This window comes from Trichechus manatus, unplaced genomic scaffold, assembly GCF_000243295.1.
Source record: "Trichechus manatus latirostris isolate Lorelei unplaced genomic scaffold, TriManLat1.0 scaffold00088, whole genome shotgun sequence".
Classification (NCBI taxonomy): Eukaryota; Metazoa; Chordata; class Mammalia; order Sirenia; family Trichechidae; genus Trichechus; species Trichechus manatus.
In genome coordinates this window covers 2,316,151-2,339,253 of record NW_004444024.1, presented here as the reverse complement: position 1 = coordinate 2,339,253, position 23,103 = coordinate 2,316,151, and positions in this window count along the sequence as shown.

The window sequence follows — 23,103 nt, the reverse complement described above, 5'->3', positions numbered from 1 at the left end:
TCTACTTCTGGCCCAGCAGACTCCCGGTGCAGAGCGTGGAGGGAGGAGGTAAAAGGGAGAGAGGTTTTTCCCAAATGGGCTTTTTTTTTTTTTAATCACCATGAAAGGCCACATGCATGTACTTATCTTAGCCACTTGGGAGCTGCTTTTCACTAGTTCAGAGTATCCAAGCAGAATCTCTGCTGCCAGGTCTCTCTCAATGTGGAAACTGCTTCATGAGAGCATGCACAGCACAGCTGTTTGCCTGCTTCACTGCAGACCAGTGTGCTGCAGAGCTGCAGTTTCACTGCCGCGTCTCTGGCACTCTTCACTTCTTCCAAACCGTCTCCCTCTCCCCCGCCCAGTCACTCAGTCTGATTCCTCAACTTTGTTCAGGGCTTCTAGATATTCACATAGAATCAAATCATTTTTTTTCCAGGTCTTTGTTGTAAGAGGGATATAGGAAGCATCTAACTACTCCACCATCTTGGCCACGCCTCTCCTCCGTGCAGTTTTGATTTGTATCTCTCTAATGGCTAATGGCCATCAAGGCAGTCGTTCAAACAGAAAAGGTGATACTGCATGGTTTAAAATCAGGAAAGGTGTGCATCAAGGTAGTATCCTTTCACCATATTTGTTCACTCTGTATCTTAGTTATCTAGTGCTACTATAACAAAAATGCCACAGGTGGAAGACTTAGCAAACAGAAATTTATTCTCTTACAGTTTAGGAGGCTAGGAATCTGAATTTAGCACGCCAGCTGCAGGGGAATGTTTTCTCTCTCCTTAGCTCTGGGGAAAGGTCCTTGTCACCAATTTTCCTGTGGTTTAGGAGCTTCTCAGTACAGGAACCCTGTGTCCAAAGGACACACTCTGCTCCTGACTCCTCTTACTTGGTAGTACAGAGGTTCATCTCTTCTCTGCCCCCTTCCCTCTTGTGTAACTCAAAGAGATTGACTCAATATACAACTTAATTATGTACACTGTGTCTTGCCTCATTATCATAACTGCTTCTAATCCTGCCTCATTAACATCATTGAGGTTAGGATTTACAACACATAGGATTATCAGATCACAAAATAGAGGACAATCACACAACAAAGGGAGTTGTGGGCTAGCCAAATTGACCCACATTTTGTGGGGACACAATTCAATCCATACCAATGTGTATGCTGAATAAATAGTCTGAGAAACTGGACTATATGAAGAAGAATGCACCATCAGGATTTGAGGAAGACTCATTAACAACCTGCATTATGCAGACGACACAACTTTGCTTGCTGAAAGGAAAGAGGACTTAAACCACTTACTGATGTAGATCAAAGACTACAGCCTTCAGTATGGATTACACCTCAACATAAAGAAAACAAAAATCCTCATGACTGGACCAATAAGCAACTCACAATTAACGGAGAAAATATTAAAGTTGTCAAGAATTTCATTTTACTTGGATCCACAATCAACACCTATGGAAGCAGCAGTCAAGAAATCAAACAACATTAGGGAAATTTGATGCAAAAAGACCTCTTTAAAGTGTTAAAAAGCAAAGATGTTACTTTGTACCTGACCCTAGCCATAGTGTTTTCAATCACCTCAGATGCATGTGAAAGCTGGACATTGAATCAGGAAGACCAAAGAAGAATTGATGCCTTTGAATTATGATGTTGGTGAAGAATACTGAATATACCATGAACTGTCAGAAGAACGAACAAATCTAAGAAAAATTACAGCCAGAATGCTCCTCAAAAGCAAGGATGGTGAGACTTCATCTCATGTACTTTGATATATTATCATGAGGGATCAGTCCCTGGAGAACGACATCATGATTGGTAAATTAGAGGGTCAGTGATAAAGAGTAACACACTCACTGAGCTTGACTGACACAGTAGCTGCAACAATGGGCTAAAACGTAGCAGTGATTGTGAAGCCAGCACAGTGTTTCATTCTGTCGTACATAGGGTTTCTAGAAGTCAGAACGGACTCCACGAAGCCTAACAACAGCAACAATAGCTAATGGTCATGAACATCTTTTCATATATTTGTTGGCTACTAGGATGTCATCTTTGATCATGATTCTGTTCATGTCCTTCGCCCATTTTGTAACTGGGTTGTTTGTCTTTTTTTGGTTGAGTGGCCGAAGTTTTTTATAGATTTTAGAGATTAAACCATTATATGGATCATATTTTTATATTGACTTGCCTCACAATGTTGCTGTAAACAGGTACTATACAAAGAAATATATACATATATATATACATATAAACTATAAAATAAGTGTATATAATAGTATATGTAAAACTTAAACCTCCAAGAGAAGGAAAACCTCAGTAAATCATTACCACTCTTCATTAAACGCTATTGTGTATGAGGCATTGTGTTGAGTATGTTCACATACATTGTCTCATTTAAACCTCAGAAGCCTAAAACATAGCAACTGATGTTGTTGTCATTAGTTGCCGTGGAGTGGTTCTGACTCAGCGTGACCTTATGTTTAACAGAATGAAACATTGCCCAGTTCTGCACCATCTTCATGATTATTGGTAGTTTGCATCCATTGCCATAGCTATTAGGTCAGTCCATCTCATGGAAGGTTTTCCTTGCCACTTTCCTAGTGATTGGCCTTTCCTGATGATGTCACCAAAGTTACCAAGTTGAAGTCTTGCCATCCTGGCTTCTAAGGAGCATTCTGGTTGTATTCATCCTAAGACTGATTGTTCCTTCTTTGAGTGGTCCACAGTATAGGCAGTATTCATCACCAACTCCACAGTCTGAATGCATCGATTCTTCTGTCTTCCTCTTTCATTATCCAAATTTCACATGCATATGAGGTGATTAAAAAGACCAAGGCTTGGGACCTCTTTCACAAATGAGAACACTGAGGCTCCCAGAGGGTAAATCACATGCCCAAGATCACAAAGCCAGAAACCTGAACAATTTTCATATGCGAAACTTTTCCTTTGTGACTTAATGCCTGAAAAGCCACAAGTTAGTAGGGGTTGAACCAGAAAACTTGGAAGAACCTAAACTAGAAGCATGGAATGCTCTTTCAGTTCTTTTCCTTCCTCTATGGCTAGTCTGGCTCCAAGTCAGCACAAAGTATGAGTGGGGTGCCCTGGTGGCCACATGTGCCTCTTGGACTCCAAGGAAAGATTGCTGAATATAGAATGGACTTTTGGTTTCAACCTGTACCCCTTCAGAGGTGAGAAAGAAATCCCTACTGAACAAGTCATAAGAAGTGAATGAAAGAAAATAAAAATCCTCACAACTGGACTGATAAGCAACATTATGACAAAGGGAGAAAAGATTGAAGTTGTCAAGGATTTCATTTTGCTTGGATCCACAATCAACGTCCATGGAAGCGGCAGTGAGGAAATCAAAAGACATATTGCATTGGGCAAATCTGCTGCAAAAGACCTCTTTATAGTGTTGAAAATCAAACATGTCACCTTGAAGAAAAAGGTGCACCTGACCCAAGCCATGGTATTTTCAATCACATCATATGCATGCGAAAACGGGACAATGAATAAGGAAGACCGAAGAAGAATTGATGCCTTTGAAAATTGGTGTTGGCAAAGAATGTTGGATATACCAAGGACTGCCAAAAGAATGAACAAATCTGTCTTGGAAGAAGTACAACCAGAATGCTCCTTAGAAGCAAGTATGGCGAGACTATGTCTTACATACTTTGGACATGTTGTCAGGAGGGATCGGTCCCTGGAGAAGGACATCATGATTGGTATCATGGATTGAATTGTGTTCCCCACAAATATGTGTATCAATTTGGCTAGGCCATGATTCCCAGTATTGTATAATTGTTCTCCATTTTATCATCTGATGTGATTTTCCTATGTGTTGTAAATTCTGTCTCTACGATGTTGATGAGATGGGATTATTGGCAGTTATGTTAATAAGACAGGACTCAATCTACAAGATTGGATTGTGTCTTGAGCCATTCTCTTTTGAAATATAAAAGAGAGAAGGGAGCAGAGAGACATGGGGACCTTATACCATCAAGAAGTAGTACCAGGAGAAGAGTAAGTCCTTTGGCCCTAGGGTCCCTAAGCTGAGAAGCAGACAAGACTGATGAGAAGGATCTTTTTCCAGAGCTGACAGAGATAGAAATTCTTCCCGTGGAGCTGACGCTCTGAATTTGGACATGTAGCCTACGAGGCTGTGAGAGAATAAATTTCTGTTTGTAAAAAACTTCCACTTGTGGTATTTCTGTTATAGCAGCACTAGATAACCAGGACACTTGGCAAAGTAGAGGGTCAGCAAAAAAGAGGAAGACCCTCAACGAGATGGATTAACACAATGACTGCAGCAATGGGCTCAAGCATAACAATGATCGTGAGGATGTCGCAGGACAGGGCAGTTTTATGCTCTGCTGTACATGGGGTCGCTATGAGTCAGAACCGATTCGATGGCACATAACAACAACAACTATGAAACTTTCTCTGAGTTCTCTGAGTTTCAGGTGATTAGATAAGATCTACATGTGCACATAGTGCTTATTTAAAAACTCAGAAATCCTCCGAATACCTTTACCCATCTTCTACAACCACCTTCAATCACATTAGGACTTTTTCTGGGATTTACCTCTATGAAATAATAAGTTTATATCACTATTTCTGATTCATCAGTTTTAGAAATTATCTATGGACTTACTAATATGATAGATGAGGATTCAGCTCTCTTACACATTCCTCTTCTTCTCCTTCCAAGTTCTCAGCATAGTCATTACACAATGTAAAACTCATTGCCGTCAAAGTAGAAGTGCCCCATAGGAGTAGCTGGTGGATTCATACTGCCAACCTTTTGGTTAGCAGCCCAGCACTTAACCACTGAGCCACCAGAGCTCCTTACACAATATAGGGTAAACCAATATTCATTCATCAATTCAGATATTGATTGAATGACTCTGGGAATTGTTAAAGAGAGAAACTGCGGACCAGAGAAATTGACAGATTTCTCTAAGTACATGGGATTCAAAGTCACTGACTACTGCAGAATGCATCTAAGAACACATAAATAAAGGACACACAGTGGAGACCGTGACTATCAAACTGAACAAATCCCTTTCTGTGACTTGACATCTCTTAACTCAAACTTGCTTAAAGAAGAATTGTGCAAAGAATTTAATTTACACAATGTAATTTGGCTTTTGTTCTTTTTCCTGAGAAATAACCCTTGGAATTTTTTGAGTAGCTGAGGTGTCTTTATTATATGAAACCTTTTGACAACCCCTGAGAATTTGTGGAAATGAATGGAGGTTAGCCAGGCCACATGCACCACCTGGTGGCCAATATCAACTAACCTCAGGAAAGGCAGGGAGCATGATTCAAATTAATCATGCTAAGGTTAGTCCTTTTACTTAAATTTCTTCTATAATTCCTCTCTTTTCTCTTTAAAAAAAAACTTGCTGTAACTGGCCTCAGATGAGTATCCTTGTTTGCCTGAACAGAGAGGTCTCCCTGCGTGCACATAGATTAACTGATTGAATAAACACTATGTGCTTTAATTTCTTTGTGCTACTGTCACTATTTTGTGATGTACTGTCTAAAGGTATTGTTTGTCATAAAAAGAAGTAAAAGGTAGAACCACGGCTTGGCGCCTTCAATCTGTTGTTCCAGCCACCCTCACAGACAGACCAGCTACTTTGAGGTTCTTACCAGACCAGTTTCCACTTGGACAAACTTTACTTGGGTCACCTATAAAACTGGATGAAGTTTTCATTCCATTTTATTTTTGTCCCAAGAACTTGGCTTTGATCCAGAGAGAAACTTCTCTCTGGTTTTCCCCATGCCAGAGGATATAGAGTGTCAGGTCTTGTTTTGAGGTAGCCAACCATCAGGATGTGGCCCGAGACAAAAGAGGCATAAGCATTACAACTTGCCAGTTCTCATGAGGTCATTTCACTCTCAATTCTCTCCTGTATCTGGAAAATGTCCTGCTTTGTATAGTTTCTCTCAGTCCTAGTTCTGGGCCTATCTTCCTAAATGGCATAACTTCACCAAGGATAATTTGGGCCTACAGTGGTTACTTTGGAGATTATTCGAGATCAGTAAGCTGGTTCATTTAAGTAGTACACTAGAAATAAGAGGATCTTGCACATCTCTAAGAGATTGGGGTGCTTATTTTGACTGATATAATATGGCTTCTAAAAGACAGAATAATTTCAAAATTGCTTCTCCAATAGATTCTTTAAACATGCAGAAGACAGGGTTAAAGCCCTGACCTCAGGAGAAGTACCTGTTAGTCTTTCTGCTCCCATATCTGCATGCATTTATGTTATATGTGTATATATTTTTTTACCTGTGGATAATATTACCAAACTAGATTATAGTACCATTGCAAGAGGCTTTATTTTAATTTATTTAAAGATAAATGAGCACTTAAAAAATTCAATAGTCTCAATATTCCCAGAAATTGATGAAAATGAATTTGTCATGACAAAATTTATTTCAACAGTAATTATGTTTGTAGTAAAACAGCATAAACACTGTTTTCAAGATCTTTTTGGTAACTTAAAATCTTGGATTTACACTAAATTAGGCAAGGTGTACAAGATGTATTCTGTTAAAAATGGAAAGTAACTTTGTTCTGATGTAAAAAATCTAGCTATTCTAAAGTGAGAAAAAAGATAGTGTGGGGAAAGATCTATGTATATGAAAAGTAGTAGGTTTGCGGTAAAGGAATATTCATATAGTCAAAGCTAACTAAGACTTGATGAGATTTTTTTTTAAGTTTTAGGATTAAATAGTATGCAAAGCTAGAATTTAGTTTTATCTTCGTTAAAATGACGAATTTTTCTATAATTAATGGGTTGCTTTGGGAAGAGCTTGTAAAAGCGTATCTTTATCTTCTTTGAAATGTGCCTACAAAGCAAAGATTCTGTCTTCTCACAATAAGTTCCTAATCTTATATTGACCTTATCATGTCTTTGATTGTTCAAGAAAATCCAAATGCTCTCTCTTATGAAAAACCTGAGTTTGTTTTTTTACAACCATATTTCCTTCTATATTTAATATGAAATTATTTTTTATTGTCACTTTGGTCATATAGGTACCTAAGCATTGTTTCTCTGTGAGTGACCTGTGATTCTATTTAACTAAATGTTAAAACCTCTCAAAATCTAATCCTAAATGATATCTTTATGCCTAAAACTTGTCTTTTGGCATTTCCCAGTAGGTCTCCAAAAAGGTTGAAAATATTTTTTCTTTCTATTTGTAAATAGAGAATCACTATAAAGTATCAGATTTATTTGAAATGTTATGAATCACATGGGGAATGTTATCAAATCAGAAGAGGGCCTTAAATTTTTTGGAATCCCAAGAAGAGAGAAATTCACACAAATCTATGGATACTACAGGTGAAATCTGGTGGCAAGTTCTTGACTTGTCTTCCTAGGTTTGAGAGACTTTTACAAATTCAACCTGAGATTTCTTATAAAAACATTCAGTAAAGCTAATTTAAAAGGCCTATACTAGAAATTACCACTCTTGCTGCACCTATGTAAATATTTGTCACCAATCTTGTTTTTATGGATTAAATTGAGTCTAGTCTGGAAGGAGCTTGAGTGGCACAAGAGGTTTGTATCTGCTGCTAAAAAAAAGTTGACAGTTCTAACTCGTCAAGTGGCACCATAGAACAAAAGGCCTGGTGTTCTGCTTCCTTAAACACTATAGCCAAGAAAACCCTATGGAGTAGTTGTACTCTGTAACACAAGGGTTCGTCATGAGACAGAGGCTGACTGGACAGAGGCTAAAAATAACATCCAGTCTGGACTGTAGTCTGGAAGGTAAGCCCCATATGCCTATTTTGTGTTCAGGGCCGTATTAAGCAACCGTTAAGGTACATGTTCATTTCTGTGAACTTACTTTGTTAGGATCTTCAAATATCTCTACTCTCACCGCATTCCAGAGATATAGTCTTGTGAAGTATGGAGTGTTGAGGCCAGTGTGGTCCAAGCCAGTAACTCACCTGAGTCTCACAAATCCTTCGGCTGAATAAGGCAGACGTGATTCTCCCATTAAAGCTAGCTCAAATTAGACAGAAAAAGCCGTAAAAGAACATGGCTCCTTTTGCTGGCCATGGAGGTGGGCAGAGACAGAAGTGCTGGGAGAAGCTAGTGCCAGGGCTCCCCTTTGGCAAAGGAGGTACACTCTGCACCTTGGGTCTCATTGGCTGTTCCTCCCAGCCGGGGGTTATAAAGCAAGAATTCTCAGAGTGTGAAGCACCTGCAGGCTCTATTCTGCCTTCTGCTTCTCCCTGCTGCTGGGTTCTTGTATGGGTAAGCATGTCCTGCTGCTGCTGCTGGCCTTCTCCTTGCTGTAGGACTTCCTGCAAGATAACCTCCTGGGGGCATCTGAAAGGACAGTGGGGGCTGGGTCTCTGTGAGCAGAATCCACACAGATGGCTGTGGATTGTTGATCCATGGGGAGGTGAAGAGTGAGGTACAAAGGTGGTCCTGACCTTCCCTTTAGAGATGGTCTCCACACCCTCCATCCCACACCTATTTGTTTTTGTCCTCCTGGGCCTTCACTCTCCTTTGCTTCCTCTTTCACTTTTGGTCCAAATTTGCTTCTCTTCATTTCTTCCTCCTTTCTCACCTATTTTACTTCAGGCTCAACTCACCTCCCCTGTTAGTATTAATTCATAACACACCCAAATTCCTCAAGATTTCTTTGCGAGCATTAAATTTGAGTTGAAAAGGTGCTTAGAAGGTTATTTGTGGGTGATTGAGGACAGATGATGAGGGTTGTTTGAATGGAGTGAGAGTAGGGTTCTTGGGTCACAGCATGTGAGACCTGGGGCAGCTGCAATTTAGATCATGATTTTCTCCCTCCAGCAACACAGTCCTTTTCAGGAAGCCTGAGTAACTGTTGAGTATAGAGATTCTGTCTGTGCTTGGGCACAGGCCTTGCCCCCAGAGGCACACATGCCTCCTCTCCACAGAGATGCAGAAGAGGCTCCACTGATGTAAGCCAACCACAGAGAAATCAAACCATGTCAATGCATGTGGGGGCCTGGCCATTGTTCATGCCAGGTGTGGGCCAGCTGATGGGCACCGTCTCTTGACCAGCAGCAAAAGTGAGCCCAGAAAGTGCCTCATTATGCTTGTTTTGACTTTCCAGCTTTATACTGTTACAGGTGTATTCGTGTCAATCCTGATATCAATTGTGCAACTCAGAGAGCCTTTTGCCACGCCAACAATAAAAAGGAGTGCATTCTGAAGAAGTGCTATGAACGTAGGTGGAGATGGAGAAGTCCTTTTGGCGTAACCTTTGAAAAATTTTCAGGAAGGCGGCTCTCTCATGTGCAGGAGAGGGCTGGAGCAGAGAGTGAAGGAGGATTTTTTTTTTCCTCTATAGAATTGGGAAATTGTCTTTTGATTCTTACGCTGTGTTGCCTCTGGCCCTTAATGGGACCAGTAGGCCTATCAGGAGAAAAAGAGTTTGCTGAGGGATCTCTGGGCCCTTGGGTGCTGCAAGATCATCAAGCAAAAAGATGGTATTAGATTCTGAGGAATGGTAGGAATTGAGCTATAAACATTCCACTGGGACTTGTTCATGGTAGGTCTTTCAGGAAATGAAGGCTCAGTAGGAAGGATTCAGGGCTGGCGGAAGTCGACCCACTAGGGGCCCACCTCACTCATCTCAGTCTGTTCCCACGAAGCAGCTTGACACCCACGGCAATGCACTGTTTAACCTCACTCCTAGAATCACTGATTCTTCCTCTTCCAAAAAATGTTTATTACTTACCTCTTATGTGGCAAATAGTTGTCTTCCTAGAAGGGTCTTTGTGGCAGAAATTAGCAACCTCCTTTTCTTGTCTTTCTTCTTCTCTAGGTGGCAGGCTCATATTTGGATACCAGGACTGTCAGTACATGCACAGCAACACGACCATCATCCAAGGAAATTTTCAATTGAATATTTCATGCTGCAGACACAAGGATTGCTGATCCCAAGTCTTGGTCCTCCAGTTCAGTCCTTCTCTGTTCTTATGTGTAAGTCTCAAAACACTAGGCTTTCTATCCTATGCATTGTCCAAGCCCTGAAACCTGTTCCTACCCAGCTACAAGTGTTCAAGTTTTCACAGCTCAACCCATCTGACAGGTGATTTCTCTCTCTTTACGATCCATGGTGCTCTGTCCATTCTTGGATTCTAATCTCCTTCTCTTGTTTTGTTCCTCCCTTTTGTATAATGTATTTTAAGTTTGTTGAGGCTTCTTTTACAGCCACTGTTATGGACTGAATTATGTCCTCAAAAAATATATGTTATAAATCCTATTCTCTATGCCTGTGGTTGCACCCCAGGCGATGCAGTGGTTAAGAGCTTGGCTGCCAACCAAAAATTCGGCAGTTCAAATCCACCAACTGCTCCTTGCAAACCCTATAGGGCAGTTCTACTCTGTCCTATAGGGTCACTATGAGTTTGAATCAACTTGACAGCAACAGGTTTCTTTTTGTACGCCTGTGGTTATAATTCTATCTGAGAATGGATTGTCTTTCTTATGTTAATGAGGCAGGATTAGTGTAGGGTTTTTCTTGAATCAATCTCTTTTGAGATATAAGAATTAAACAAGTGAGCAGAGCTGAGATGCGGTAAGATAGATGCCAAGGCACATGGAGATCTCCAAGAAACGTGGAAGCAGAAGCTGAGAGACAAGGACTTTCCTCCAGAGCTCACTGAGAGAGAAAGCCTTCCCCTTGAGCTGGTACTCTGAATTCAAACTTCTAGCCTCCTAAACTGTGAGAAAATGAATTTATGTTTGTTAAAGTCATCAATTTGTGGTATTTCTGTTACAGAAGCAGTAGATAACTAAGATAGCCACAATATAGTCTATCTTCATGAATGTTCCAGGGCAGTTGAAAGGAATGTATATTCTACCACTGTCATGTATTCTGTAAATATCAATCAGGACTAAGTATTTGACAGTGAATTTAGATATTCCATCCAGTGATTTTTTGTTAACTCTTTCTATTGATTATTGACAGTAGAGTTTTGAAACCTCTAGCTATTATTATAAATAGGTCTATTCTACATTTCCATTGTTTGTTGCTTTATGCGTTTTGACATTCTTTTGTTAGTGCATGAAACATTCAGGATTATTATGCCTTCTTGGTTGATTGGCCTTTTTATCATTAAGTAATGTCCCTCTTTATCTCTGGTAATATTTATTTTCCCAATAATATAGCCACTCCAGCTTACCTTGGATTAGTATTTACATGATACATCTTTTTACATCCTTTTGATCCATCTATGTCTTTATGTAAAGTAGGCTTTTTTTTTTAAATTGTTGTACTTGAAGTGAAAGTTTACAATTCAGTTATTCTCTCATAGAAAAATTTATACATACATTGTTATGTGACCCTAATTGCTCTCCCTATACTGTGACAGCACACTCCTCCTTTCCAGCTCTGATTTCCCATGTCCATTCAAACAGCTCCTGACCCTCTCTGGCTTCTCATTTCAGCTCTGGACAGAAGCTGCCCATTTAGTCTCATGACTCTACTTGAGCTAAGAAGCACACTCTTCATGAATATCATTTTATGTCCCATAGTCCAGTCGAATCTTTGTCTGAAGAGTTGGCCTTGGGAATGGTTTTAGTTCTGGGTTGACACGGAGTCCAGGGGCCAAGCTTTCTGGGGTTCCTCCAGTCTCAATCAGTCCATTAAGTTTGGTCTTTTTACTAGAATTTGAGATCTGCACCTCACTTTTCTCCTGCTCCATCAGGGACTCTCTATTGTGTTCCCCATCAGGGTGCTCATTGATGGTAGCCGGGCACCATCTAGTTGTTCCAGTCTCAGGCTGATGCAGTCTCTGGTTTATGTGGCCATTTCTGTCTTTGGGGCTAATGTCTTTGATGTTCTTCATTCTCCTTTACTCCAGGTGGGTTGGAACCAATTGATGCATCTTAGATGGCCGCTCCCTAGCTTTTAAGACCCCAGATGCCACTCACCAAAGTAGGATGCAGAACATTTTCTTAATAAACTTTGTTATGCCAATTGACCTAGATTTCCCCTGAAACCATGGTCCCCAGACCCCTGTCCCTGCTACTTTGTCCTTCAAAGTGGTTGTATTCAGGAAACTTCTTAGCTTTGATTTAGTCCAGTTGTGCTGACTTCCCCTGTAGTGTGTGCTGTCCTCCCTTTCACCTAAAATAATTCTTGTCTACTATCTAGTTAGTGAATAACCCCCTCCCTCCCTCTCCACCCTCATAACCATCAAAGAATGTTTTCTTCTGTGTTTAAACCTTTTCTTGAGTTCTTATAATAGTAGTCTTATACAATATTTGTCCTTTTGTGACTGATTAAATTCACACAGCATAATGCCTTTGAGATTCCTCCAGGTTATGTTTCACAGATTCCTCGATGTTCTCTATCATTGTGCAGTATTCCATTGTGTGAATATACCATAATTTGTTTATTGATTCATCCTTTGATGAGCACCTAGGTTGTTTCCATCTTTTTGCTATCGTGAACAGTGCTGCAATGAACATGGGAGTGCATATATCTATTCATGTGACAGCTCTTATCCCTCTAGGATATATTCCAAGGAGTGGGATTGCTGGATCGTATGGCACTTCTATTTCTAGCTTTTTAAGGAAGCAACAAATTGATTTCCAAAGTGGTTGTAACATTTTACATTCCCACCAACAGTGTATAAGTGTTCCAGTCTCTCCACAACCTCTCCAGCATTTATTATTTTGTTTTTTGGATTAATGCTAGCCGTGTTGGGGTAAGATGATATCTCATTGTAGTTTTGATCTGCATTTCTCGAATGGCTAATGATCGTGAGCATTTCTTCATGTGTCTGTTAGCTGCCTGAATATCTTCTTTGGCGAAGTGCCTGTTCATATATCCTTGGCCCATTTTTTAATTGAGTTATTTGTCTTTTTGTTGTTGAGATTTTGCAGTGTCTTGTAGATTTTAAGATTAGACTCTAATCAGATTTGTCATAGCCAAAAAATTTTTCCCAGTCTGTAGGTTTTTTTTTTTTTTGCTCTTTTGGTGAAGTCTTTTGATGAGCATAAGTGTTTGATTTTTAGAAGCTGATAGTCATCTAGTTTGTCTTCTGGTGTTTGTGCATTTTTGCTTATGGTTTGTATTCTGTTTATGCCATGTATTAGGGCTCCTAGCATTGTCTTTATTTTTTCTTCCATGATCTTTATCGTTTTAGACTTTATATTTAGGTCTTTGATCCATTTTGAGTTAGTTTTTGTGCATGGTGCAAGGTATGGGTCTTAGTTCAGTTTTTTGCGGATGGAGATCTAGTTATGCCAACACTATGTGTTAAAGAGACTGTCTTTTCCCCTGTTAATGGACTTTGGGCCTTTGTCAGATATCAGTTGCCCATAGGTGGATGGATTTACATCTGGATTCTCAATTTTGTTTCATTGGTCTATGTATCTGTTGTTGTACCAGTACCAGGCTGTTTTGACTACCGTGACAGTATAATAGGTTCTAAAGTCAGGTAGTGTGAGGCCTCCCAGTTTGTTCTTCAGTAATGCTTTACTTATCCGGGGCCTCTTCCCTTTCCATATGAAGTTGGTGATTTGTTTCTCCATCTCATTAAAAAATGCCGCTGGAATTCGGATTGAGATTGCACTGTATCTGTAGATCACTTTGGGTAGAACTGACATTTTCACAATGTTGAGTCTTCCTGTCCATGAGCAAGGTATGTTTTTCCACTTATGCAGGTCTCTTTTAGTTTCTTGCCGTATTGTCTTGTAGTTTTCATTGTATAGGTCTTTTACGTCTCTGGTTAGATTTATTCCTAAGTATTTTGTCTTCTTGGGGGCTATTGTAAATGGTATTGATTTGGTGATTTCCTCTTCGAAGTTCTCTTTGTTGGTGTAGAGGAATCCAACTGATTTTTGTATGTTTATCTTGTATCCTGAAACTTTGCTGAAATCATCTATTAGTTCCAGTAGTTTTCTTGTGGATTCTTTGGGGTTTTCTGTGTATAAGATCATATCATCTGCAAACAGAGATACTTTTACTTCTTCCGTACCAATTTAGATGCCCCTTATTTCTTTTTTTAGCCTAATTGCTCTGGCTAGGACCTCCAGCACAATGTTGAATAATAGTGGTGATAGAGGTCATCCTTGTCTGGTTCCTGTTCTCAAGGGGAATGCTTTCAAAGTCTCTCCATTTAGGATGATGTTGGCTGTTGGTTTTGTATAAATGCCCTTAATTGTATTGAGGAATTTCCCTTCTATTCCTATTTTGTTGAGAGTTTTTATCATGAATGGGTGTTGGACTTTGTCAAATGCCTTTTCTGCATCAATTGATAAGATCATGTGGTTCTTGTCTTTTGTTTTATTTATGTGATGGATTACATTGATTGTTTTTCTAATGTAGAACCATTCCTGCATACCTGGTATAAATCCCACTTGATCATGCGGAATTATTTTTTTGATATATTGCTGAATTTTATTGGCTAGAATTTTGTTAAGGATTTTTGCGTCAATGTTCACGAGGGATATTAGTCTGTCATTTTCTTTTTTTATGGTGTCTTTACCTGGTTTTGGTATCAGGGTTATGCTGGCTTCATAGAATGAGTTTGGAAGTCTTCCATCATTTTCTAGGCTCTGAAATACCTTTAGTGGTAGTGGTGTTAACTCTTCCCTGAAAGTTTGGTAGAATTCTCCAGTGAAGCCATCCAGGCCAGGCTTTTCTTGTTGGGAGTTTTTTAATTACCTTCTCAGTTTTTTGTTATAGGCTTATTTAGTTCTTCCACCTCGGTTTGTGTTAGTTTAAGTAGGTAGTGAGTTTCTAGAAATTTGTCCATTTCCTCTAGGTTTTCAAATTTGTTGGAGTACAGTTTTTCATAGTATTCTCTTACGATTCTTTTAATTTCAGTTGGGTCTGTTGTGATATCAGTCATCTTATTTCTTGTACAGATTATTTGCTTCCTTTCCGATTTTTCTTCTGTCAGTTTGGCCAGCGGTTTATTGGTTTTGTTGATCTTTTCAAAGAACCAGCTTTTGGTCTTGTTAACTCTTTCAATTGTTTTTCTATTCTCTGTTTCATTTAATTTTGCTGTAGTTCTTATTATTTCCTCTCTTCTGGCGCTCGAGGGCTTCTTTTGCTGCTCTCTTTCTACTTGTTCCAGTTGTAGGGTTAGTGCTTTGGTTTTGGCCCTTTCTTCTTTTTGGGTGTGTTCATTTATTGCTATAAACTGACCTCGAGCACTGCTTTTGCTGTGTCCCAAAGCTTCTGGTGGGACGTGTTTTCATTCTCGTTTGATTCTATGAATTTCTTTATTCCATCCTTAATTTCTTCTATAACTCAGTAGTTTTTCAGCAAGGTGGTGTTCAGTTTCCATGTTTTTGGTATTTTTTTCCTTGCTTTTCCTGATATTGATTTCTACTTTTATGGCTTTATGATCAGAAAAGATGCTTTGTAATATTTCAGTGCTTTGTATTCTATTAAGGCTTGCTTTATGGCCTAATATGTGGTCTATTATGGAGAATGTTCCATGTGCATTGGAAAAGAAGGTATACTTGGCTGCTGTTGGGTGCAGTGTTTGGTATATGTCTATGAGATCAAGTTGGCTGATTGCAGCATTTAGCTCTTCCATGTCTTTGTTGAGCTTCTTTCTGGATGTTCTGTCCTTCACCGAAAGTGGTGTGTTGAAGTCACCTACTATTATTGTGGAGCTATCTCTCTTTTCAATGCTGTTAGAGTTTGTTTTGTGTATTTTGGAGCCCTCTGGTTGGGTGTGTAAGTATTTATTATAGTTATGTCCTCCTGGTGTATTGATCCTTTAATCATTATAGAGTGTCCTTCCTTATCCTTTGTGGTGGCTTTTACTTGAAAGTCTATTTTGTCAGAGATAAATTTTGCCATTCCTGCTCTTTTTTCATTGTTGTTTGCTTAATATAATTTTTTCCCCATTTTTTGTTTTAGTTTGTGTCTTTAAGTGTAAGGTATGTTTCTTGTAGGCAGCATATAGACGGATCGTGTTCTTTTATCCATTCTGCCACTCTCTGTCTATTGATGCATTTAGTCCATTTACATTCAGCATAATTATTGATAGGTATGAGTTTAGTGCTGTCATTTTAATGTTTTTTTGTGTGTGTTCTTCACGATTTCTTTGTTCCACTTAATTTTCTGTGCTGAATTGTTTTTCTTTATGTATTTTGTTTTCATCTTTTTCATTGTTGTTGATTTTGTATTTGCTTAGTCTTTATGTTTTTCTTATTTTTTATTTGGATGTGTAGGATTGTTAGTTTCCTTTGTAGTTACCTTAATATTTACCCCTATTTTTCTAAGTTTAAACCACTCTTTTATTTCTTTATATTGCCTTGACTTCCACTCTGTATGAAAGATCTATGACTACATTTTTTAGTCCCTCTTTTTTGTTTTTAATGTTTTCATCTTTGCATATTTTCATCTCTATTTCCCTATTTTAATTGTTCTAGCTTTGATTTATTTTTGTGACTTTCCTATCTGGGTTGATATCTGGTTGCTCTGTCCTGTGTTCTAGTCTTGAGTTGTTACCTGATGTTATTGATTTTCTAACCGGAGGACTCCCTTTAGTATTTCTTAGATTTGTGGTTTGGTTTTTGCAAATTCCCTAAACTTCTTTTTATCTGGAAATGTCCTAATTTCGCCATCATATTTGAGAGACAGTTTTGCTGGATATGTAATTCTTGGCTGGCACTTTTTTCCTTCAAGGCTTTATATATGTCATCTCATTGTCTTTTTGCTGGCATGGTTTCTGCTAAGTAGTCCGAGCTTAGTCTTATTGATTCTCCTTTGTAGATGACTTTTTGTTTATCCCTAGCTGCTCTTAAAATTCTCTCTTTATCTTTGGTTTTGGCAAGTTTGATTATGATGTGTCTTGGTGACTTTCTTTTGACATCTACCGTATGTGGGATTCAATGAGCATCTTGGATAGATACCTTCTCATCTTTCACGATATCAGGGAAGTTTTCTACCAACAATTCTTCAACAATTCTCTCTGTATTTTCTGTTATCCCCCCTCTGTTCTGGTACTCCAATCACTCGTAGTTTATTCCTCTTGATAGAGTCTCACATAATTCTTAGAGTTTCTTCATTTTTTTAAAATTCTTTTATCTGATTTTTTCTCAAATAAGTTGGTGTCGAGTGTTTTATCTTCCATCTCACTAATTCTGACTTTCATTGCCTCAGTTTTGCTCTTACAACTTTCTACTGAGTTGTCTAATTCTGAAATTTTATTGTTAATCTTCTGAATTTCTGATTGCTGTCTCTCTATGGATTCTTGCAGCCTGTTATGTTTGTCATTATGCTCTTCTCTAATCTTTTTAAGTTCCTCTGTTGCTTTGCCTGTATGTTCCTTGGCTTGTTCTGCATTTTGCACGGTCTCCTTCCTGATCTCTAGAAGAGTTCTGTATATTAATCTTTTGTATTCCACCTCTGGTAATTCCAAGAAATTCTCTTCCTCTGGAAAATTTCTTGATTCTCTATTTTGGGAGCTTGCTGAAGCCATCATGGTCTGCCTCTTTATGTGATTTTATATTGACTGTTGTCCCCAAGCCATCAATGTTATTATATTTATTTATTTTATGTTTGCTTACTTTCTCCTAGCTTCTTGTTTTGTTTCATTTTGATATGCCCAAATAGGCTGCTTGTGTGAGCTAGTTTGATTATTGGTGCCTTTGAAGCTCTAACGTCCTGTCATCAGGTGGTTAGATCTGTTATTAAGTACGTGAACCCAGGATTCCATTTACTTTTCTTGTATGGATTCAGCTCAGGTGACCAGGTAGTCGGTCACCAAGTATATGGTGCAGGCTCTCACCTACAGTCCTAGACAGGCATGAGTGATTGGTGTAGGCACAGGCATATGGCTGCAGTAGGTAGTTACGCACTGAGCAAGACAGGGGGCTGATGGCTTCCCCTGAGTGTCTGGGAGGAAAGCACGTCCCTGTGAATGGGTTTTGCAGCCAGACTATGAGCACCCAATGCTGTTGGCTATAAGGACTGGGGGGCACCACTTATTCTTGAACCCCTGTCACAGGTAGATAGGTGGCGTGGGTGAAGCCACCAGTCCTCAGGACCCTGACGTGGGTAGGTGAAGACCCTGCTTAATGGGCAGAGCTGTGCCAAGTATCATGAACCTACCACTTCGTAGCTGAAACAATTGAAGTTAGACTTCAGGTATATACCCTGTTGTAGTGTAGTAATGATGGCCTACACTGTTGAAATGGGCCCACACAAGTCTATGCAAGGGTGAAAGGCATTCAAAGTCCATGGACTTCTTATGCCTGTGCCTAGGCAAAGGAGCTGTGCCTACCCTGAGTTCCTGGCTTAGGGGAGCTGGCAGATTATTTTTACCCCTATTTGTTAATTTGTTCCCTCTTCAAGGCTGAGAGAATGGTTCAGGGCTAGTAATGGGTCCTACTTCCAGTCCAGGGGACTCGGCAATTGCTGAAGCCATCCTGGACCCAGTGCAGAGCAGGGAGTGGGGAGATAAATGGGAGAGAGGTTTTTCCCAAAGGAGGGTGTTTTTGATCCACACTGTAGGCCAGACGCAAGTACTTATCTTTTGCCAGTCAAGGGCTGCTTCTCACTGGTTCTGGATGCCAGAGTACACTCTCTACCGCTGAGTCTCTCCCTATATGGAAAACACCTCTCAAGCACCACTGCTTGCCTCACCATGCACGTGAGCTGATACGGCCTGAGGGGCTCTCGCTCCTGCCGGGAAAGGTCTGGCAACTCCTTGCTACTTTCAAGCCATCTCTCCCTCCTCCTGCCACTCAGTCCAATTCCTCAACTTTGCCTTTGATGTTCAGGGCTCCTAGATTGTCGGTTATAATCGATTTACTTGTTTTTTGGGGTCGTTGTTGTAAGAGGGACAACCAGAAGCATCTAACTACTCTGGCATCTTGGCCTCGCCTCCTAAAGTAGGCTATTTTGAGACAAAATATACTTGGTCTTAGTGTTTTATATAATTAGGCAATCTCTTTCTTTTTAATTGGCACGTTATACTGCTTACTTTTAATGTAATAATTGACATGGTCAGATTATAAGCTACCATATTCCTGGTTGTTTTCTAATTTTCTCATAATAAAATATAGGCTATTATATGTCTCCTTTTAGGTTTGTATTTTTTGTGATTCCATTATATATCCATTATTATTGGCTTGTTCGTTATACCTCTTTTCTGAAAAGTTTTAGTGGTTGCCAAAGCTTATGGTATACACCTGATACTTATCACAATTTACCTTAGATAACATACCACTACACATAAAGTAAAGGACCTTACAAAAGTATCCTTCCTATTTCTCCCTTCCTTTCTTCATGCTCTTGTAGTCTTATATTTTACTTTTATATGTACTATATAACTCGTGATACATTGTTTCTATTTTTGCATTGCTAGTCAATTAGTTTTTGGAGCGTTTAAAAATAAGTAAAATAATGTCTTTTACATTTACCGTCATTTTTGCCATTTCTGGCACTCTTCACATTCTCATGTAGATGCAAGTTTCTATTTGGCATCATACTCCTATCTGAAGAACTTCCGTAACATGTCTTATAATACGTTGCCGGCAATGAATTATCTCAAATTCTCTCTTGTTTTTAGAAAAATCTTTATTTTACCTTCACTTTTGGAACTGTTTATGCTGGGTATAGAATCTGAACTGGTGCTTTTACTATCAGTGTTTGAAAGCAGTCACTCCATTGTCTACTGGATTGCATGGTTTCTGATGAGTGTTCTGGTATAGTTCCTATTTTTCTTTCTCAGTACATAATGAGCTTTCTTCTCTTGTTGTCCTCAAGATTTTCTCTTTATCTTTGATTTCCAGAAGTTTGATCGTGGTGGTGTTTCAGTGTTTACCCTCTTTGTGATTCCCTCTGTTTCTTGGATCTGTGTTTTAATGGTTTTCATTATTTTTGTAAAATCATGGCCACTGCCTCTTTAAGCATACATTCTGCTTGATTCTATCTCACTTTTACTTTTGAGAAACCAATCATGTATGTTAGACTCTTTTATATTATACCAAAGATTGTAGATGCTCTGTGCTGTTTTTTCTTCTTCTTCTTTTTTATTCCTTTATCTGTTTTGAGTTTCAGTCTGAATACGTTCTATGACATTCTCGAAATTCACTCATTCTTTCCTCAGCTGTGATGAGTTTACTGTTGAGCCCATCATAAAAATTCTTTATTTCTGATACTGTGTTGTTTCATTTCTAACATCTTAATTTGAGTCTCAGAGATTCTGTTTCACTTTTCAAATTCTTCATCTGTTCATCAATGTTGTCTAAATTTTCCACTCAATCTTTTATCATACCAATTATAGTCATTTTCGTGTCCATATTTCACAGTTTCAATAACTGGGCAATGCTCAGTCTAGTTTTAGTGATTGATCTCTTAACAATGGGATGGATCCTTTTGTTTTATTGTGTCATATTTTGTCATTTTTTATCTAATGTTGGGCATTTTGTGCAGAAGAGTAGAGACTAAGGTTAATAGTATTGATGCCTAGAAATGGACATGTCTCTTCTGAACATACTGTTAGTGAGAGGATTTGGTCAATCTAGTCAGGAGTTGTGCTAGGTTTGTCTTTGTTGTTGCTATCATTTCCTTCAGTGCACCACAGGTTGTAAATTCTTCTAGTGGTGGGTTGCTGTTGTGTTGTGCTTGCCAAGATGTCAGGGGTGCTGTAGCATTTTTCTTTGTGTTCATCTCCTCACTCAGCTTATAACAATCTCTGAATGACTGCACCACAGAAGAGGTCTCTGTCCAGGATGTTTCTTCTCTCTCAGTGATACACTACTTCCGCTTTCTATTTACTGCTAAGCTTATGGTTGAGACAAAGGATTCTCTGTTGTCCTGGTTCAACTACAGTTGACCATATAGTAAGATGAATGGTAAGAATTTATCGAAGAAATGTGTGATAAATAATATAACCACATTATCCTCACTGAAATTAAACATAAGACTTCAAATTGAAAGGGTCCACCAAATGTCAAGTAAGTTAAACAAACAAAAAAAAAATTCACACATATCATTGTGAAAATTCAGGTTGCCACATATAAAGAAAAGATACTAAACTTTCCTAGGGAAAATAAAACACAGAAAACAAACCCACTACCATCAACTTGATTCCAATGCATGCTAGCCCCGTGTGTCCATAGTGGAACTACTTTATACGGTTTTCTTGCCTGTAATGTCAGATTCCCGGCCTTTATTTTGTGGTATGACTGGGTGTGTTCAAACCACCAACCTTTAGGTTACCAGTTGAGCACAAGCATTTGCACCACAGAGAGATCTTTCCTAGAAAGAAAAAAACAGATAAATTATAAAGAAATGAAAAGACAATCAACATTGTTCTCAGTAGTAGTACTGGATTCTGGAATCAGTGGAGTAATGCTTGTGGTCTACCATATTAAGATAACAGAGGGAAGGTGTCATGGATTAAAAATGTCCCCCAAACACATGTGTCAACTTGGCTAGGCCATGATTCCCAGTATTTTGTGATTGTCCCCATTTTGTGGTATTATGTAATTACCTTCCATTTTATGTCCTGTAAATCTTAAAACTCTATATGTTGATAGAGCAGGATTAGTGTGGCATGTATCTTAAGTCACACACTTTCTAAAGGGTGTGACTCAAGTCACAGCCTTACTCAAGTCACATGCTTATTCAAGTCATGCTGTTTCTCAAATCACTGCCTTAAGTCACCACCTTACTCAAGTCACATATTTGTTTGAGTCACGCCTTTTATCTTACAAAAGCTAAAAGAAAAGAGAAGTGAGCAGAGGGGAGAGGGACCTCAGTACAACCAAGAAAGAACAGCCAGGTGTGGAGCAAAACCTTTGGACTCAGGGTCCCTGAGCTGAGAACTTCCTAGATCCAAGGGAATATTGATGCCAAGACACATGGAGATCTCCAAGGAACGCTGAGCCCACAGATGCTGAAAGAAGACAAGGACATACCCCAGAATAGACAGAAAAAGCCTGCCCCTATAGCTGCTGCTCTGAATTCAGACTTCTAGCTACATAAACAGTGAGAACATACATTTTTATTTGTTACAGCCATCTACTTGTGGTATTTCTGTTATAGCAGCACTAGATAACAAAACCAGTCAAACACAAAAAGGAGATTGAGACCAGAACTACATACTTTACCTTGTAGGAAATAAAGCACGTGTAACAACACAATACAAAACACGAAGACGGAAAACAAGTAATGGAGTAAGAAATGACTTAACCGGATACAACGCGGAAATATAAGCGTCTGCAGATGACATCCAAGAAGAAGAACTCAGATAGGCTTAGGAATTAGAGTCTTCAGGAACTGTAAAATTGGGATGAGGCTACTGCTGAAAAAAAGGCAGAAGTTGTTAAGGAACAGTAAGGTCCCATTTTCAACCCCACAAGTGCTTCCTCCTCTTCTCTTCAAACTGAAAACCAAACTTGTCATCGAGTCTATTCCATCCCAAAGGGACCCTATTACACAGCGGTTAAGCACTCAGCTGCTAACCAAAACGTCAGCAGTTCAAATCCACCAGCCACTCTGCAGGAGAAAGATGAGGCAACGTGTTTCCGTAAAAGTTACAGCCTTGGAAACCCTATGGGGCAGTTTTACACTGTCTTATGTAGTCACTAGGAGTCACTTCCCCTTAGGAGCTGAGAAATTCTTTCGCAGATCTACACACTATACTCCAAGTAGAAGTGGAGACAGGAGAAAGTCTCAGATTGGAAATGGGGATGAAATGAATGTCTGAATAGAGAATGGCTAGAGCCCTCTTCACCCTCCCCCTAAACCAAACCAAAAACCGAACCCACTGCTCTGGAGTTGATTTTGACTCATAACAACCCAATAGGCACAGTAAAACTACGTTATAGTATTTCCAAGGCTGTAAATCTTTACAGAAGCAGACTGACAATTCTTTCTCCCGCAGAGCAGATGGTGGGTTTGAAACATCCACCTTTTGGTTAGCAGCTGAGCGCTGTATCAGCCCTTCCCCTACTGTTCCCCGAATGCTGGCGACACTCCTGCTCTCACACAAATAGTAGTTGGAGATTCTTTCTTTTATTTTTTTAATTTTTTTAAATTTTTTTAAAATTGTACTTCAGGTGAAGGCTTACAGAACAAATAGTTTCTCATGAAACAGTAGTACACAT